The 18400-nt window shown below is 44.1% G+C and overlaps 1 protein-coding gene across 3 annotated transcripts in view; it reads right to left on the bottom strand.

Annotated features, from left to right (window-relative positions):
* The window catches only part of ASTN2 (astrotactin 2), an 852746-nt gene that overhangs the window by 223267 nt on the left and 611079 nt on the right, over window positions 1–18400 (bottom strand). The gene's annotated exons all lie outside the window — the stretch shown is intronic.

Below are 18400 nucleotides of genomic sequence, written 5' to 3' on the forward strand. Positions count from 1 at the left end.
ACTGGACTTGGAGTCAGGCCTGTGTCTGAATCAGAGCTCTGCATTTTAACCAGCTGTGTGACCTCAGGTGATCACCATGCCTCTTAACGTTAGTTTTCCTATCTATAAAATAAGGATGTTGGGCCAGGTCACCAAAATCCCTTCTAGCTGTGATTTAAATTAACTTGCTAACCAACTGGAATTGTGGCTGAGTTTTCCCCCAATGTGTTTGTGTAATCTTTGTTACAATTTTATTGTGTTTGCATTAGAATAGTAGGGGAAAAAAACGCATTTTGGAATCAGTCCTGCCTTGGTCCAACTTCTCTACCCCAACTGTTGTGACTTTGTGTCACTTATTAGCTACTTGACAGCTGAGCTATAGTTTGCTCATCTGGTAAAAGAAAATGACAGTTCATATTTTAAAGGGCTGTTGTGAGAATTAAATGATATTGATGGAATAGTATATGTAAAAGTACATAATTCAGAAAATGTGACTTCCCTTGTAGGGGGCAGAGGCTTCCTTCCCTTCCTGGTGAGCTGATGCACATTCTTCAAGTAAAAGATGGGGGAGATTTCAGACCCATGTTGGTGATGCAACACATGTTCAGCACTTCTTGGCCTCTTAATTAAAAAGCCTATTGGAGGAGGAGTCGGATTGCTGGAGGAACAGGCAAAACTCATTCACAGCACTGAATCCCGCTAGGAAGCTGCAAATGAAACCTAAAGTCTAATTATTTGATTAAAGTAATTAAGATGCCATCTTGACTCTTTGAGAGGTAAATGGAGTCAAGATTTAAAATCGATTTGATATGTATATACACACTAATATACAGTTAGCTAAATATATATGTATATATATATGCAGAGAAAGATTTTAAAAATTAACAAAAAACAACTTAGAAACATGCATGTTTAGCTATCCCTGTTGATAGCTAGCTTAAAAGGATTTTTCCTCCAGGTCAGCATTCATTAACTCAAATAATTATAAAAATAAAAGTAAGTCAAGAATCTCATTGTTAGGTGGTTAAAGCTTGGGTTTTATAAGCAGGGATGCCGGAGTTCAGTCCTGCTTCCCCAACTTATTAGCTCTATGACCATTAAGTCATTTAGCCTTTCAGACCCAGTTTCTTCATTAGTAATATAATGATTCTGTTTCACATTTCACTGCACTATTGGGAAGAGCTGGTGGATGAAAAATCCCTAGCAGACCAGGGTATTTTTGAAATTATAGTAAACTAAATGTATCTGAAGTTTACCTTCATTTTTGTGATACAAGGATGATGTGAAATTGGTGAGGGAAAAGTCTACTCCCCTATCCCAAAGGAAAATTAGTAACTCACTAAAATCCTCACTGAAAACAGAGTTTGTGAGTGTAAGTTAAATGCATGCATTTCCTACACAGGTAAGAAACCAGGGTTTTCTTTTGGTGATTTAGTTAGTTTACTTGGTTGTAACTATAACAACATCACATATTATCACAGAATATTAAAATATCAGATTCCATTTATTCACTAGCTCATTAAACATATATAAGCCGTCTACTATTTATTTTACTAGCAATACTTGTATGAGTAATGAATGTAAAGATGAGTCAATCATGAATCTTCAATTCATGAATCAGGTAGCTGTAGTGTGGCTGCAGAGATAAGGTATGCAAACAACACAAAATACTGAAGAATAGGATAAATGGTACAAGATAGAAATGGAGTGACAAGTGTTTGAGCAAAGACTATTTTTAGTTGGGAGGATCTGGTTGCTGAAGGGCCTTGAAAGGGAACATCAAGAACAAAGGTACAACATTAGAGTGAAGAGTGAGAAGTTGGGACCAGCAGGAAGTTAAAACCACTCCAAAGTGAAGGGGCATTAAAGGAATTTAAAGGTCTAAAGTGGTCCATTTGTCCATGGCCCTTCCTATAAGTAATAATTCAGGTGGTTCTCTTTTTCCTGCCTAGGCCACATCACTTCCTTGTAACAGTGACCATGGCTCAGTGAGGCCTTGCTATTGCTAATGGAGGTGGTAGGGTGTGGATTACAATCTCCTTGGAGTCCTTGGTGGGGGCAAGGTAAAGGACAAAGGTGCAATTTAAAAATGCAAACCCCTTCTCAAGCTTCTATATCTTTTTACTAGAATCACTGGTGTTTTCTGAGAAATAAATGTTCTGTCTTTTAAAAATCCTGAAATAATATCAAATTGTTCCCTGGCTCAAAAGCTTAAACCAAATGAGTCGTGTAATCTCGATGTAACATTATAATAGAGTCTAACTCATTTTTTGATATTTGACTGCTGACAGTTTTAAAATCCCAGTTTTCTTCTGCCCTATATCTGGACACACCAGTAGGAAAACTCTAGTGTTTCCCCCTTTGGTGCCAGAGGGAAGTTCAGACTACCTAAGCTCTAGCCCATGCATGGAAACCCTCACTCCAGCACTACCTCCAAGCCACTATAAAAGCCAAGATGGTGTCCTTTCCCTGTTCAGGGCATTTCTGGACCTGCTTGTGAACTCACACTGCTCTCCCCAGAAAGCATTATCTGAATAATAAACCTTTTCATACCTATTTGGTATGAAAGTGTAGTAGCACCAGTATCATCATCTGAACTAAGTTTTAGGTGGGGAGATTCTACCTCTCTCTTCTGGGGGATGAATAAAACATTTGGTGCAACAAGCAGAGGGTCTAAGAGATCACCACCACCACTGGAGGGCTTTCCTCTTCTGCTTTGGTTTGCTAACTGGCTGTGTTGGTGGCTGGTGTGTTTTTTGAGTCACTGTCGGCTGGCAGTCTCGTGCTTTGTGCTGCATTTGCTGAGCCCCACCAAGCCTCCACTACAGATTTACTCAGCTAAGTTGGAAGTTTTAATAATTGGCATTTTAGGGGCAGGAGCAAAGTGGGCCTGGGTCATGTGTCTCTGTCCAGTTCTCTGTTTCAGATTGAATTGTGTCTGGATTCCAGCATAAGCTATGACTGTCACTAGGCTCAGGGGAATGACTCTTACCCTGTGACTTCTGGTTGTTTGTCCCAACCAAGTGTTACCCCCCCATTCTGTGGAGTGCTCAGAGGAAATGCTGACAGCCTGTGCAATATGCAGGCAACACATATGTAGGATAGACCGTGTGGAATGCTATGGTCTGTGCTCCCAAAAGCAGATAGTTCACTAGGACTTTACAAAATGCCTTTGTTGCTGCTACTTCCTATGCTATTGTGGTCAAAAAAAAAAAAAAAAGTCCGATCCTCAGGATTATAGGGAAAAACATACACGACATGCCCATGGAATAGCCAAAGGGTTAATTCAAACATGACTTAAGCACAGGATCCTTAAACCCTATAAAGCAACTAGTGAAATGTGAGAGACCCTAATCCTGATGATATGAATCTACAACTCTCTGAAGGAAGAAATTTATAAACATGAGCAAGAGAGGACTTCTCTCTCTCCCTGCCCCCACACCACCATCAAACCATATATGGTAAATACACACACACACACACACACACACACACACACACACATAGTCACTTGGATACAGGTGGAGGAAAAAAAAAAAAAAAAAAAAACTGGAACAAAGGTCCACATTTTGACCCAATTAGAAATCCAAAATTTACTAAAATAATCTATATGACAACAACAAAACCAGATAAAAAGTTGCTAATTGGCTTTTGTACCTCTGCAACCTGGGTTCTGAATTAACTCTTAACATTTGCTGAAATGTACCAGTTGTCAAACTTTCATGGTCTTAATCAATATTGGGGTTCAAACTCAGTTATATTGGAATTCACCTAAATTTAACCAAGGTACCCCCCCAGTAATCTTAGGGGAGTTACTAAGGACATTTTAAGACATGTAAGAAAGACAAATAGGTATGCCTCATCATAACCATCAGAGCTGTTGCCTAAATTCCTCATAGCTATAGCACCCACTACCCTAAAATACCCCATAGTGGACACAGATGCTCTGACCCAATGGGTAATTAAAATTGAATTAAGTCTTTGGCACTTACAAATCAGCTTGCTAAAGTGGGATGGCATGGACCTCCCCCTTTCCCATTAGTTAAAATAGTTAATATGGCCCAGTTTAAATTAAAACAGGACCTTTGAGGTTTGAGACCCATATACCAGACCTATTTAAAGAAGAGTGATTATCCCCACTGCTTCACCATGTAATGGCCCAATTTAGCCTGTTCAGAAACCTAGAAAGAATGAATGGTACTTCACAGTAGATTACTGCCATTTTAATGCTGAAGGTCTACCCATTAAGGATACAATATCAAATATTATTAAAATTATTAACTTTATCCAATCAACTGGTAACTACTTTTCAGTCATAGATTAGGCTAATATGTTCAGTGCCTATTTTAACAGCCTCAGCCACAGTTTTCCTTCCCCTTCAAAGGAACCCAATACCCTTTTACTCAGCTACCCATGGGGTACCTCAATAGCAGTGACTTCACATTATCTTTCAGACAAGATCTGAACCACATCCAGCTTTTTCCGGAGCACAGAAATGACATCATCCTGATCACATCACCCTCCTGGTGGATTCATTCGACATACTTACTGAGGGCACACAAACTTACAAAAGAGCTCAAAGAAAAAAGAAGGACCATTACCCCACACTTTGTACCAGGTCCTTCCACCTGGGATAAATTCCTGAAAGCTATTGAGCTGAGGGACATTCCACCCCTGTCACCTGCAAGAAACAGCATCCACAATGTTAAAATAAGCCTGATATGCTTTAGTCCTTTGGGGGTTCTGGAGACAATATATTCCTCATTTACAAATTTTGCTTAAGCCCATTTATGCTGTTACTAACAAATTGCCCTGCCTTGATCGGGATCCTGTGCAACAAAAGCCTCCAGAATTACAGTACAACACACACTCAGATTAGTGCCTTCCAGAAAGCCCTGCACTTAGAGGCTTAGCAACCTCCTCTCATGCCTCATGCCTCCAGTCTCTGGGCCACACCTGATGGCCACAAGTTGCCCACAGACATCTGGTAAAAGAAACTGCCCCTGCAGCCCCACACCATCAGAACACAATCGCTGGCTGCATGCTGCATATTGGGCTCTGAGCCTGTGACTCGACACCCAGCTGCCTATTACGCCTTGGGTCATGGAAGCCGCACTGTGAAAGTTGAGCATGTCTGAGACCTTCTTCCTAGAGAGAGACAAACCTGGCATAACTCATCTACAGGAGAAGGTGCCCACCTCATCCTCAGTTCCTTGGCAGATGCTATGGTGCTGGTTAAAGTCACCCCCTTTTTCAGACCCCTTAGACACATGGGGAGCCTTTGGAATCAACTGAGTTAACAGCAAAAGGAGCAGATATACTTTATAGATGGTATCACCTCCATCATATGTGACAGAGCTTGCCAGAAAGCTCCTGATTTTTAGCCCCTAACTGGGACAATCCCTGATAATGGGACAGGACTCAAGAGTCAGCACAACTAGCTAAACTTCATGTGGTCCTTTTAGCACTGAATGCCCTGGCCAACAATCAGCGCGTTTGTACAGTTCTATAGACTCCTGGACCACTGCCAATGATCTGCTCGTCTGCTCCAGCCAGTGGCAGCCAAAACAGCTCCCTACCCAGGGTTGCCTCTTTGAGGTAAAGAACTCCGAATCTCTTGCCCCATAGATATCCAAAATGCAAATCACGTCAGCTCTGTACATATTAAATCCATAATAAAAGGCTTCACTAAGACACTCCTTGTCCCCTTCAGTGTCCCAGACACTAGTGACAGTGACCAAAGCACTCATTTCACTTCCCAAAGTACACAATGTTGGACTACTGTACAAGACATTTAATGGAACTTTCACCTCTCTTACCAGCCTCGGGCTGTGGGCTGCATAGAAAGCCATAATGGCTTACTTAAACAAGTTCAAGTTCAGTTAAATGAAACATGGTACATTTCAGTCATCAGTCTTCATGGATGAATTATAATAAAAGTTCTGACTCCATTCTTGATACTTGACTGTTGACAGCTTTCAAGCCCCGCTACTGGCTCCCTCTTTCCCCTTCGGCCTCACATCTGGACAAGCTAATAAGAAAGCCTAGGTATTTCCTACCTTTGGTGCCAGAGGGAAGGTCAATCCATGTGAGCCCCAAACAGTACTTGGGAACTGACACAACCTAACCCTATGCTCCCCACCCAAGCCAGTCCTCTGTCCCTGCTCTCTCAAGCCATTTCTGTGCCTGCTTGGAAGCCCTCTTTGGTCTCCCTAGAAACCTCCATTATATGAGTAAACACATCTTTTTATATCCTCTTGGGATGTGTGTGGCACTATCACTCTCAATATCTGAACCAAATGTTGCATGGGGGTCCACCCTGCTACTTCAGAGTGAAAACAAATGTTTAGAGTTAAATATTGAAAACAACTTCATATTGTGATGAGTGAAAACTTCACAAGTTTAATTTCTGAGCGGCCACATGAATAAAGCCACATGCTTTGTGAAATGACATTTAATATTTAAAGTTAAAAATGATAAATCTCGAAATCTCTCAGGCTCCAGGATCTGAGACTTATTTGACACATTTAATGATGCTGTAAGAGTGCTATAAATAAAGTTAAATGAAAACTATTGTGGCTCAAAGGATGGAGAGGGATTGGACATGCATATTTCCTCACCTGATCCAAGAAGCAGGGGCGGGATGTAGGAGAATAAAATTTGCACTAATTGATACACTGGAACAAAAGTCACATACGAATGGACACATGTCCCCTGGCATAGGAGGCTGTTGGCTGAAGGAAAGGTGCAAATGATAAAGCAAAAACCCTGAAAGCATGCATTCTTCCCTTCTGCTATGCAGGTGATGGCCACATATTCCTGTCCATTCCTCAATGAAACGGACATATTAACTCCAGCCTGCTTAATACGTACTCAGACTATTCTTCAATGCCCCGTAACATCTTACATGCAAGTAAAAGCTGCCCCAAAATGAACAGCATGTGCAGCCTCTCTGAATGAAATAAAGCCTCTCTAAAATAAAATATCAGAAACAATACTGTGTGTGACAGGAAAGCAGTTTCCTCGGCAAACAAATTGCAAAAGGGTGACTTTACTTTTATTCTAGAAGATATTGTTTTCTCCTATGACTTCAATCATCTATGCAACTAGGTGCTGAACCTTTATTTTTCATGTCTTACCTTCCTTTTCATCACCAGACTGGTATATATCCAATTGCCTATTTTATATCATCAATTGTATATCCCTTAGGAACCTTAGACGAGGCATATCAAAAACTGAATTCAGCTCTACCAGGACTTTAGCTGTTCTTTTTTGTTTGTTTGTTTCACCTGAGGAACACCAGCATTCATGCAGGCACTTCAGCCAGAAAGCCTGGCACCATCTCCAATCCTTTTCCTCATTTCTCGCCTCCCACCTTGTACCATTCAGTCACAAAGTTCTCATCATACTAGCAACTTAGTATTTTTCATACGCATTTATTCTTTTCTTAATCCTCATGGCTGCTACATTTTAAGCTGCTATTATTTTTCTCCTTGAAATACTACTACAACTTCCTAACTGATCCATCCTGACTCTGATCTAACATTTCACACACGCTTCCTCCCATCCCAAGTCCAGCCCTAGCCAGAGTCAAATTCCAAAGTGCAAATGCTAGAAATAATATATAATACCTTTAAATGGCCTTTAATCACTGCTAGTAAAAGTTCAAATGTCTTAACATGGTCTACACATTCCAGTGGGACTTTGTTCCTGCCCATCGATCTTTCTAGGTTTATCTCGCCACCGCTTCCATCCCTCCCTAGCACTCTCCTCTATCCACATTTTTTTCTTATCTCAGAGACTTTTTTATTATTATTATTTCAGGATATTATGAGGGTACAAACATTTTGGTTACATTTTATGACGTTGCCTTACCCAAGAGAGGGTTAGAGGCATGCCCTTCCCCTCTACAATGCTCACTGAGTCCATTAGTTGTGAGTTTTTTGCACAAGTTTTTCTTGCTACTTGAAACACTCTCCCTTCCCCTACTCTCCCTTTTCTTGGCCTAAATCTTATCTCCTTCAGGTCTTCCCGAATGCCTTTTCCAACCCACCTCACTGTTTGAGTTAGGTGTAAGCACCTTGCTTTGTTTCTTCCTCTAGTGCTTACACATGTCATTGCGATTTTTCTCGTTATCTATCTTCTTCCAAGACTAGAATGAGCTCTGTGAAAGTAGAGTGCCATCTAATTTACTGCTGTATCCACGGCATCTAGCACAGTACCTGAAATACAGTAGGCACTATGATTGTTGCTAAATGAAACCAGTGCATGGGGTCAGCCTGGTTCATATGTTGATACGTGTGAATACTTTGTGTCACAATTCGCAACAGCTGGTTATGGTACCTCCGGCTCCTCCCACTGGCTGTCTCCCTGAATCACTAAGTCTAACAGAAAATGGGGTGTGGTAGACAGGTGGGAGGGATGGTTTTTTGCTTTTCCTTAGAGAATCTTCTCAACTATGTAATAATTGAAAGTTGCGTTCCCAAACTTTTTCTTGGTGCAAAGTTAACCACTGGAAGAGAAGACTCAAAAAGACATCTTCCATTGTGTGGTATATGAACTATATTTCGACAAAGCTTTTACAAACAAAAAAGAGATACTTTCGGACACATGGTCTCTTGGCTTGCCTCTCAGCACACTTTCTTGGATGGGGCAGGGAAAAAAAAAGAGTACTAATCCTGTGTGAGTCCTGATCCTGATAGGAATTTATGACTCCCTTTGAACAACTTGTTTCTTCTCACTGGGACTCCATTTTCCCCATCTATATTAATGGGTTTATGAAATTAAGATCTTTCCAGTTGTAAATTTCAATGATTCTGGTACCCTGACTCCAGTGACTTCCATACTCAAGATCTCCAAAATGAGCCCCTCACTCCCCGGGATCTGTGGAATGGCAAGGGACAGTAAGGAGGACCCGAGGACAAAGGACCATAAGGAGGAAGGCTTGGGGTCTAGGGCTGGTGTGTCAGAATGAAGACAACAAGGCTAGCTCTGACCCAGTGTAGCGAGGGTCAAGTTGGTCTCTAAGGCGGGTCTCAGAGCGTATAGTGTGACCCAGAGCCCAGGGGTTGCTAGGAAACGAGGGTCTGAGGCTGGCTGGCCAGCGCCATACAGGCTTACATCATGCTGATCTGTCGCCTCCTATTTCACTCTTCCTGACCAAGCACTTCTAATCATTGCAGGGAGAAGAGAAAGGTCTCTCAAAGAGAACACTCTTTTTGGAGTGCCCACTGTAGCTAGATAACAGTGAAATGTAAATAGAGGACTGGAGGGAAAAAAAGATAGAAGAAAGAGAAGGCAAGAGAGAATACCATTGGTCAATTCTGTGCCTTTGAATTATATATATATTTACCCCTCACTCCTGAATCTCAGTTTCTTAGGCATAAAGGTACCCACTTTAGAGAGTTGTTTGTCGAGAGGATGAAATGAAATCGTGTATGTGAAGTGCCCAGCTTTCCTCCTGGCATATAGTGAATTCTCAGTCCATGGTATCTGTTGTTACAAGGATGCAGTAGAGAGAGCATGGGGGCTCTGGAGTCACAGTGTCCCGGGATGGCATCCTGTTTCTGCCTATTATCAACCATGTGACCTTGAGCAGATGAGTTTTCTCATCTGGAAGATGGAGATACTAATCTGGACCTCACAGGGCTGTTAGGAAGCAGATCACGTGCTTAGTTGGCATACAGTAGGAACTCAACACAGGCAATTCACTGTTTCCCTTTCCTCTGGCACGTTCTCCCCCAACACGCACATACACACCTACACGTGCTTCTTGAACAATGTAAGCTTGGTATTCAGCTGTGCAAACACGCTCCCCTGTGCCCCGCTGCTGGGATGCAGGTGGTGCTATCTGACAACTTTGCCCTCTACTCCCACCACCAGGTTCTCGCAGAGCTCAAATTCAAAAGCTGGCAGGTTAGCCAGGGAGAAACAGCCATGACTTAGATAGTCTGGCAGGAAAAAGGCATACATCTTAGGCTGCTGTAGTCAGGACTGGAAAGAGCTACATTGTTATGCCGTTTGCTTGCGGAAACTAATAGTAATAATAACCATCAATGGCTTAATTATGTCTCCTAATAATAATAATAGCTAGCATTTCCTGAGCATTGATTATATTCCAGGTGCAGTGACAATCACTTTACATTGTTTCATTTCAGTCTCATAACTATGCTGAAAGACAAGCAGTATTATACCCATTTCGAAGATAAAGGAATTAAGGCTCTGAGAACCAAAAGGACTTGACCTAAGTCACACATCTGACAAATGGAACAGATGACTCACATGTAGCTTGATATGTATGTTGTTATTTGTTGAAAATTATACCTTTTTGGTAAGGAGAAGGCATCAATAACTGACTTGTGTTGAGTTCCTACTATAGACCAGTCATCACATGATTTCATATTATCTTCATAAAACCATATGAGGTCCAAATGTTTTTTTTTTCCCCCAACTATTCTCTTGGTACCTCCCACACTGGCCCATTGTTTTTACTTAATTTGAGGCATTTTTGGAGATTCGGCTTTCCTATTTGTGACATTTCTCATCTGCACACAGAGGCAAGGGAAGTTTCTCTAACTATTTGGCAGTCTAAGGCACAGCGATGTTCAAAGGTCTAAAAAAGGAGGCACCGGTATTTCCCAGGAGCACTTAAGGGCATCCAGGTACTCTTGCTCCTAACTGGTGCAAGAGGACTCAGCATTCCCCAACGGCGACAGGCCTTTCCACAAATCCAGCTTTGCATCTGGGTCCTGGCCTGGAACGTCCTTCCTCTCCACCTTTCCAGTTGGCAAATGCCAGGCGCCCTGCAGGGTTCTGCTTGGACATCTCCTCCTCCAGGGGAATGTCCCAGCCCACCCTGGGTACAGTTCAGGGCCCATCTCTGGGCTTTGCTCTCTGCACTCCTCACCCTGCATACACATGTGTGCCTTAGGCTTCCCTTTGCCACAGCACTTATCAAAAGGGTTGCAATAATCTGCCCACTTGTTAGTCTTTTTGACTGTGAGCTCCTTGAGAGTAGGGGCTGTGTCTCACTTACCTTGTCATCCTGAGCACCTCATACAGAGTCTGATATATATATGAGGGTCTCAGGGAACTACTGGGGAAGGATGGAGAGTTGAAAGGACAAGGGAGAGAAATGAGGGTCAGAGTGGGAAGAAAGGTGCTTTTGGGGTGTGGAGTCTCAGAACACTGCCTGGGAGTGAGACTGCTCTCAGCTTGGCAAGTTAGACCTGCTGACAATGACCTGGAGAAGGCAAAAGCTTCCATCTGTGTATCTTTCTTCCCTCCAGACCTTTTTGTTCTCACTAAGGGGCTGAAGGCGGAGAGATAACAAAAGTTCCACATCCATCTCAATGGAGAGTCCACATTCTCAGGGAAAGACTGCTGAGAGAAAAGGGTCCTATCTAACAGTCCTGCTCTCTCAGGCCACGCCCCCGCCTCCTGGGACTGTATCTGTAGCAGGGAGATGAGTATGGATGGGTCCCAGTTTGAATAGAATTAGGGTAACTAGTTTAAAACAGTGACAATCTCTTGTTGCTTCCCCTAGGGAGAAGGACAGTGGGGACAGTCTCCAGTGCTTCAGGCAATGATGTATTTTGAGCATATGTGTGTGTGTGTGTGTGTGTGTGTGTGTGTGTGTGTGTGTGCACGCACACACACATACCCCAAAATAAGATAATGGGAAGTCCGACAACCAATTACTCTGCCATCTATGACTATGTGGGGGGCTTTGGCAACCAGTAATCTTTGAATTTGTTCTAAGCTTTCAGGAGGTAGAATACTAAAAAATAAATAAAAAATGCTTCTAGCTAATTATTAAATTTCTCCCTTCACAACTGCAGGTTTTAATTGATCACATAAGCTGACCTCAACTTCTCCATCTATAGAATGGGAAGGGTTAATGTACAAGGGAATGGAAAACACCTTATCCATGAGTCACTATTTCTTACTTTCACACCCAAAACAGACATCACTAAGCAATCACTGTATTTTTCCCCACTGAGCCTGGTCCCAGCCCAGAATGTCAGTATTCCAGGCGGTTGCTACCATTTGATTACTACTGGCACATAAAGAAAAACTCAGGCCTGGATACATGATTTCTAAAGGCCTCTTCTAACTCTGACTTTTTAAGGTCTGGCTTCACGTTATAATACTGCCCCCAAGCTAAGATTTGGGAGCAGGTTGTGCAGGTATTTGGTGAATTAAAGAGAATATTTCCACCTCTGCCCAAGCTGAGGTTCTAAACTCAGAGTCTTAGCTTTTCTCAGTTCGCTCAACTGTGGATAAGAGAAACAGAACAACAGAGCAAATGGTTCCCTTGGGTTTGATGTCAACATCTAAAGAGTTCTCCGAGGCTGCCATGGTACGCTTGGATGAATACTGACTTCCCGATTAAAGCAGCCTGGGTTCAAATCCCTGCTCTGCCAAGCTCCCTGGTGTGAATTCTGACAAGTCGCCTCACCCTCCTGAGCCTCAGTTTCCTCAAGCGTGAAATGCAGCAGATAACAACGCCTACCTCTCAGACTTGTTGTGAGGAGCAAATTGGATGAAATAATGTGCGTGCAAGTGCTTTGTGAGATGCGCTGCACTGAGCATGCGCAGAGGATTATCATTCTCGGTACGCACCAATAGGGAAAAGACTGGGGTGTTCCGTTCCAGATGGACTCAATCTAAACCGGGGAACAAATGCTTTTTTTGGTAATTTCATCTTGTGGAAACGGCAGTCTCATGGGCCTATTTGTGTTTAATGAACCACATCCTGTATCGTCTTTTTGCATGGTTCTGAGGAGAAATAAGTTGGCTCTCTCTTCTGGCGTGCTGCGAGCTAGCGAGTGTCCAGCTCATGTTTAACCCCCTTTGGTCTCCCTGCTCTCTACAAGAAAATACACTGCCCTAGAGCTAGACCGATCCTGCAAATAACGGCCCAGAAGCCAAGGTACAAAGGGAGGGGAAAGGGATATTTAAGCCTACTCCCACTACCATGCTGGGCCCCTAGCACAGACTAATAGGCAGCCAGGCTGGGATTTCTAACCCATGTATTAGCTGAGAATGAGGCTCAGAGGGTACCGCCCTTGGGTCACACAGCTAGGAACTAGAGAAGACAGGTTTGTCCTCGGCCAGAGCCAAAGCCAGTGCTCTCAGATCTTCAACAAAGCGCTTCCATACATCAGCAATAGTCTTCATCCATTTTTGGAGCCAGAGAATGCTTTGAGATTGCAAGAAAGCTATGGAAACTTTCATCCCCCATAATACACAAATGCAGACAAACAACACTTTGCCTACGATGCTAAGGCATTTACGACCCTCTCAGGCTCACTCACGCATTCATTCATTTCAATAAACGTTATTGAACGCTATCTGTATGCCAGGCACCGGCTAGGCATTGCGCCTCGGTGGTTAGCCAAGCAGATGGAGTCCCTGCCTTCACGTGGCTTGCTGTGCCGTGACAGAGACAGACATAAACTAATGAATGTGAAGTTATAAGCTAGGTTTTGTATAGCAAAGGAACATCATTCAATGAAAACATGTCACACAGGATCCTGACCCAGCCTGAGGCTTCCTGAAGGGTTTCCTGAGAAAGTGACCTTTGCGTTGAGTGATCTGAAATAAAAAGGAAAAAAAAAAAAAAAAGCAGCAAAAGGCCAAGTTGCAAAAGGGACTACGGCTTGTTCCAGGACCAGAAGGAAGGTCAGTATGGCTGACAGGCAGAGAGCACAGAGACACGTGGGGCTGAGGAGGTTGGCTGGGGACAGACAGATCTGATAGGGCCTTGAAGGCCTTGGGAAGCAGTTTAGAAATTACCCTCGGGGCAAGGACAAGGCACCCAGGAGTTTAATCCGAGGAATAGCGTGATGGGATCTCCATGTTAGAAACGTCCCAAGATGGTTAATTTTGTGTGTTATTAAATAACTAGACTGGGCTGTGGAGTGCCCAGATATTTGGACAAACATCATTCTGTGTGTGTCTGTGAGGGTGATTTTGGGTGAGATTAACATTTGAATGGGTAGACTAAGTAAAGTAGGTTGCCCTCCCTAATGTGGGTGGGCTTAATCCAATCAGTTCAAGGTCCAAATAGAATCAAGGGCTGCCCCTCCTGCCTGACTGCCTTGAGCTAGGACATTGGTCTTTCTTCTTGCCTTCAGACTCCAACTGAAACATCTACTCTTCTTGGGTCTCGAGCCTGCCAGCCTCAGACTAGAACTTACACCATGGTCTCTCCTGGGACGCCGGCCTTCTGACTCAGACCGAAACTACACCATCAGCTCTCTTGGGTCTCCTGCTTGGCAAGTGCATATCTTGGAACTTCCCAGCCTCCAAATCACCTAAGACAATTCACCGTAATAAATCTATATCTGTATCTACTGCGTCTCTCTCTTTTTATCTCTATATATCCATCCTGTTGGTTCTGTTTCTCTGGAGAAGCCCATCTAATGCCCATCCTCTGGGCCACTGTGTGGTCAGGACTGATGGGGGCAGGAGAAGATGCAAGGGGCCTGGGGAGAAGGCCAACGCCGGAGTCCAGGCCAGCCAGGCGGGTGGCAGCAGTGGGATGGGAAGAAGTGGGCAAATTCAGGAGCTACTTGGGAATTAAAATTGATAGGACTTGGGTTGGTTTGGAAATTCGGGGAGCAAGGGCGAGGGAGGTATTGAGAAGTCTTCCTAGGTTTCCGGCTCTGCCTCTAAACAGATAACGGTGCATTTCACCAGGACGCTAGCAGAGTACTAGGTTGTGTGGGGTGGAGTTTGGGCAGACAGGGGAGCTGGCATGACAGTGCATATCACAGGGAAGCTTTAAGCTGAAGGTACGAAGTGGGAGTCACTCACAAGTGTAGGGACGGCAGCAGAGAGCACGACTTAGAGTCCCCAGAGAGACAGTCTGGGGAGAGGGACAAACACAACAGGCTCCTGCAGACAGACAGCCACGCTTTCTGATTTGGCAGAGGGGGTGAGCCTGGGAAGGAGCAGGGGAGCAACTGGCAGGAAGGGAGGTGAGGACCAGGAAGACCTGGTATCATGGAAACAAACGCAGAAAGTGCCTTGAGCAGAAGGCCAGCAACTCTGCCAAATGCCACTGAAAGGTCAAGCATGACGGGAACTGAAAACTGCCTCCAGGTTGTTAAGTCCCTGAGAAAGTCAACCAACACCCTGCAGGTCTCAGATCCTGAGAACAACTCCATTCCTGTCTCCTTGCTGTCTTTGAAGCAAGTTCCCTCAGGAAACTGAAAGCTCTGGAGAATTCTCCAGCTCCCTTCAGCCCGTCGGCCACACCTGTCCTCACAAGAGGAGGTGACAGTTAAGGAATCTCTCCCTTCTCCTCCCCCAACCCAAACCTCTGGGCTGCCGTTCAAACAGCCAAAAACTCCTTTAGAAAAGAGTCTAGGAATGTTTCAGCTGGTAATCACAGGTGCATTGCAATTCAAATGGAAATGCAGAAATGCATTCCCTTGGACAGCCTGGGAAAAACGGAAGAGAGATAAAACACCTTTTAAAAGTGGTGACATGTATTTATCATGGGGACATCTCTAACCCACGGACTCTCGCAATCTAAACTCAAGAGCAGTGCAAGCTTCACCACGGGGGTCCCCTAGGCAGTAAACTTGGAAAAGGCATGCTCATTGCACACATGCTTTTGCTTCTAGTCTCTCTTTGTCTCTCCATTTCTGTTTGTGGACTTTGGTATGACTTTGTCTCTGTCTGTTTTTCCGTCTACCTCCCTCCCTTCCTCAGTCTGTCTGTCTGTCTGTCTATCTGTCTCTCTCTCTCTCACACACACACACACACACACACGTAAAATGAACAATTCCTTCATATACACACACCCTTCACCTTCCATAATCACTTTCTCTATGAAAAAGAAGGTAAATGAAAATTCAGGAAACCTATTAGACTGGTAATTTCTGCATCCGTCACTATCCTCCCTAAATGGTGAATGACAGAGGATGACACAACTCACAGACAGACCCCTTTTGAAACCTCCACATCTAGCTTTGCAGCTCCTCCTCTCACTGGCTCCAAGCCTGGAGCTAAACTTGATGAGGCCCTCCCCAACCCAGGCCAGTCTACTCCTGTCCTTGGTCCTGGGTCAAGTGACAAGGGATGGGAGCAAATTAGCAGCTATATGCCCCCTGCTCAAACACACTTGTGCCTGCATGTGTGTGCACATGCACACACACGCCTGGGAACACGGTGACCCGAGTGGATGTGGCAGCCATGTGTGGAGGGAATGGCTGGATCAAGATAATAATCAGGTGCCCAATTCACCTAACTGCTAGATGGGGCCATCCCTTCGATCTATTTTCTTATTCAATCTGTACAGTGACCTTGCATTTTGCAATGGGGAAATTGATCGCAGAAGAGTGAATCAATTTGCTCAAGATCACACAGCTGGTAAGAGGTAGAGCTCGGATTTGGACTGGGGTCTATCTGACTGCAAAACCTGTGCTTTATCTCCAAATGTAGAAGTCTTTATCCAAGGTAGCCATAGGAAGGGTGACTTTATACAGAGAGCTCCAATCATGATTTAAGACTCACGTATCAAGGTCATAGCTAAGGAGAGTGTGTGGATATCAAGTCAAAGGCTGAAATGGAGCCCCAGTGGGGAAAAGGTAGCTTTTCAAAATGTAAGAGTGGCAAGAGCACAGTGACATGTTGTGCAAGTATCACACTAAGGCAAGAGACTCAGGACTTCACATGGCGCCTGTGAAATGGCATGAGGGCAGAGGTGATGGTTAAAGGAACCCGACAGGCTGAGCAGCTGCCATTGTAATCATGCCTGGGACTTGGGGCTTCCAGGAATGACTTTGGTTACTCTAGTTGCCTCCTAAGGCCCAGCACGTCCTGGATTCGACGAGGCTCTATCTTATTGACCTGTTCAGTACTCTAGTGCCCTACAGACTGGTGAAAGCCAAAAATCTCCACCTGGTGATAGAAAACTCCATCTCCTCCCTGCCTGGATCTTGCTAGTGGTTCTTGGCATGCCTGGTGCCCCCTCTGGAATCAACACCAAAAGCTAGGTCTGCTATTCTAGCTTTTATTTTTGCTCTATTACAGGAAAGAAAAAAACACAGGATCTGGACCACCCCACCTCATTTCTGTATCTAGAACGGGCATTGGTAGCTGATCATAGCTCTCTTCCTCAATGGTCCCAATGACCCCAGTGCAGTGGTCTAGACAAGCCACTCCCCAGCTGATCAGAATTGGGGCATGAAAGCTACAGGCCATAACATGAAAGTGACTGGGTGTCTTGCCTTGTGCCAGCCCCCTCCCGCTTCTCAGCTGTCCACCAATGGAGTTTTTTGTTTTCTTTTTTTAAGTCTATAACAAAAATGATGAAATGTTGGGAGACTAAGGCCGGCTGGAAATGAACAATGTAGGAACATAGCAATTGTCTCTTGTACAAGGTGGGCAGAGAAGAAGCACTTGGGAAATGTTTGGTAAAATAAAGAATTAATGAATGATAAATGTGACTCTTTTTTTTTTTCCCCCTGTGACATGCACACTTAGAAGCACTCAGGGGAATGAGAGTAAAACAAACCTCTCATGGGAAACATTTTAATCAGGCACATTCATCCCATCTTCCTCGGCTTCCCTGTGATTCCCAGTGGCTTCCGCACATCATAATAGCAAGGTCCCATCGTTACCAAACCTGGAAAGGCTGGGACATTTGTGTCTGGTGTCTGGTGACACCAAAACTAGGGAGAAGGAAGTCCTGGGCTCAGGTAGGGTTTCAAACACCATCCCCTTCACTGATGAACTGTGCCCCTTGGCTTCTGTAAGCTTTGGGTTTCCCTTCTGCAAAGGGAGGAGGGGGTTCCCTTGCCTTCTGTGCTTTGTAGGGCAGATAAGAGCATTAAAGGAAGGCCATCTGCAAATTGTAGAGGGCTGGCCAGATGTTCATGGTTGTCATCCATGCCCTATTGGGTCTATTTTCCCCAATCTACTCTACCATGCTTGACCCTTCTAGACAAGGTGAAACCACTGTCTGAAATTTAGATTTCTAAGATTTCATAGATTTTTAAAGAATCCCTCCACACACCCCTCTCTGAGTTGAAAGGAAATTTTTAAGAATCATCCTCTTCTAGTGACATATATAGTTCACGGGGAGGAATGAGGGTCTAGGTCACACATTAGCAAGGGATGGGGCCAGGACTAGAATCCTCAGCTGATGCCCACGATTTTTGTTTTATTTCAAGCTACAGTTTTTTTTTACGTACCTATCGTGTCAGGCATTTTACCTGAATTATCATTCTATTCTCCCAAAAGCCATGCGAGGGAATTACTATCTCTCATTTAACACACGAGGAAACCGACACCTGGAAGTCACTTTCCCCGAGGCCACCTGGCAGGTGCGTGGAAAGAGGAGTCAGGACGTGAAATCCCATCTCTCCCACTTGAGCACTGCGCTTTCTCTCCTCTCCTCTCA

Source organism: Microcebus murinus, chromosome 12 (assembly GCF_040939455.1).
Source record: "Microcebus murinus isolate Inina chromosome 12, M.murinus_Inina_mat1.0, whole genome shotgun sequence".
Taxonomy (NCBI): domain Eukaryota; kingdom Metazoa; phylum Chordata; class Mammalia; order Primates; family Cheirogaleidae; genus Microcebus; species Microcebus murinus.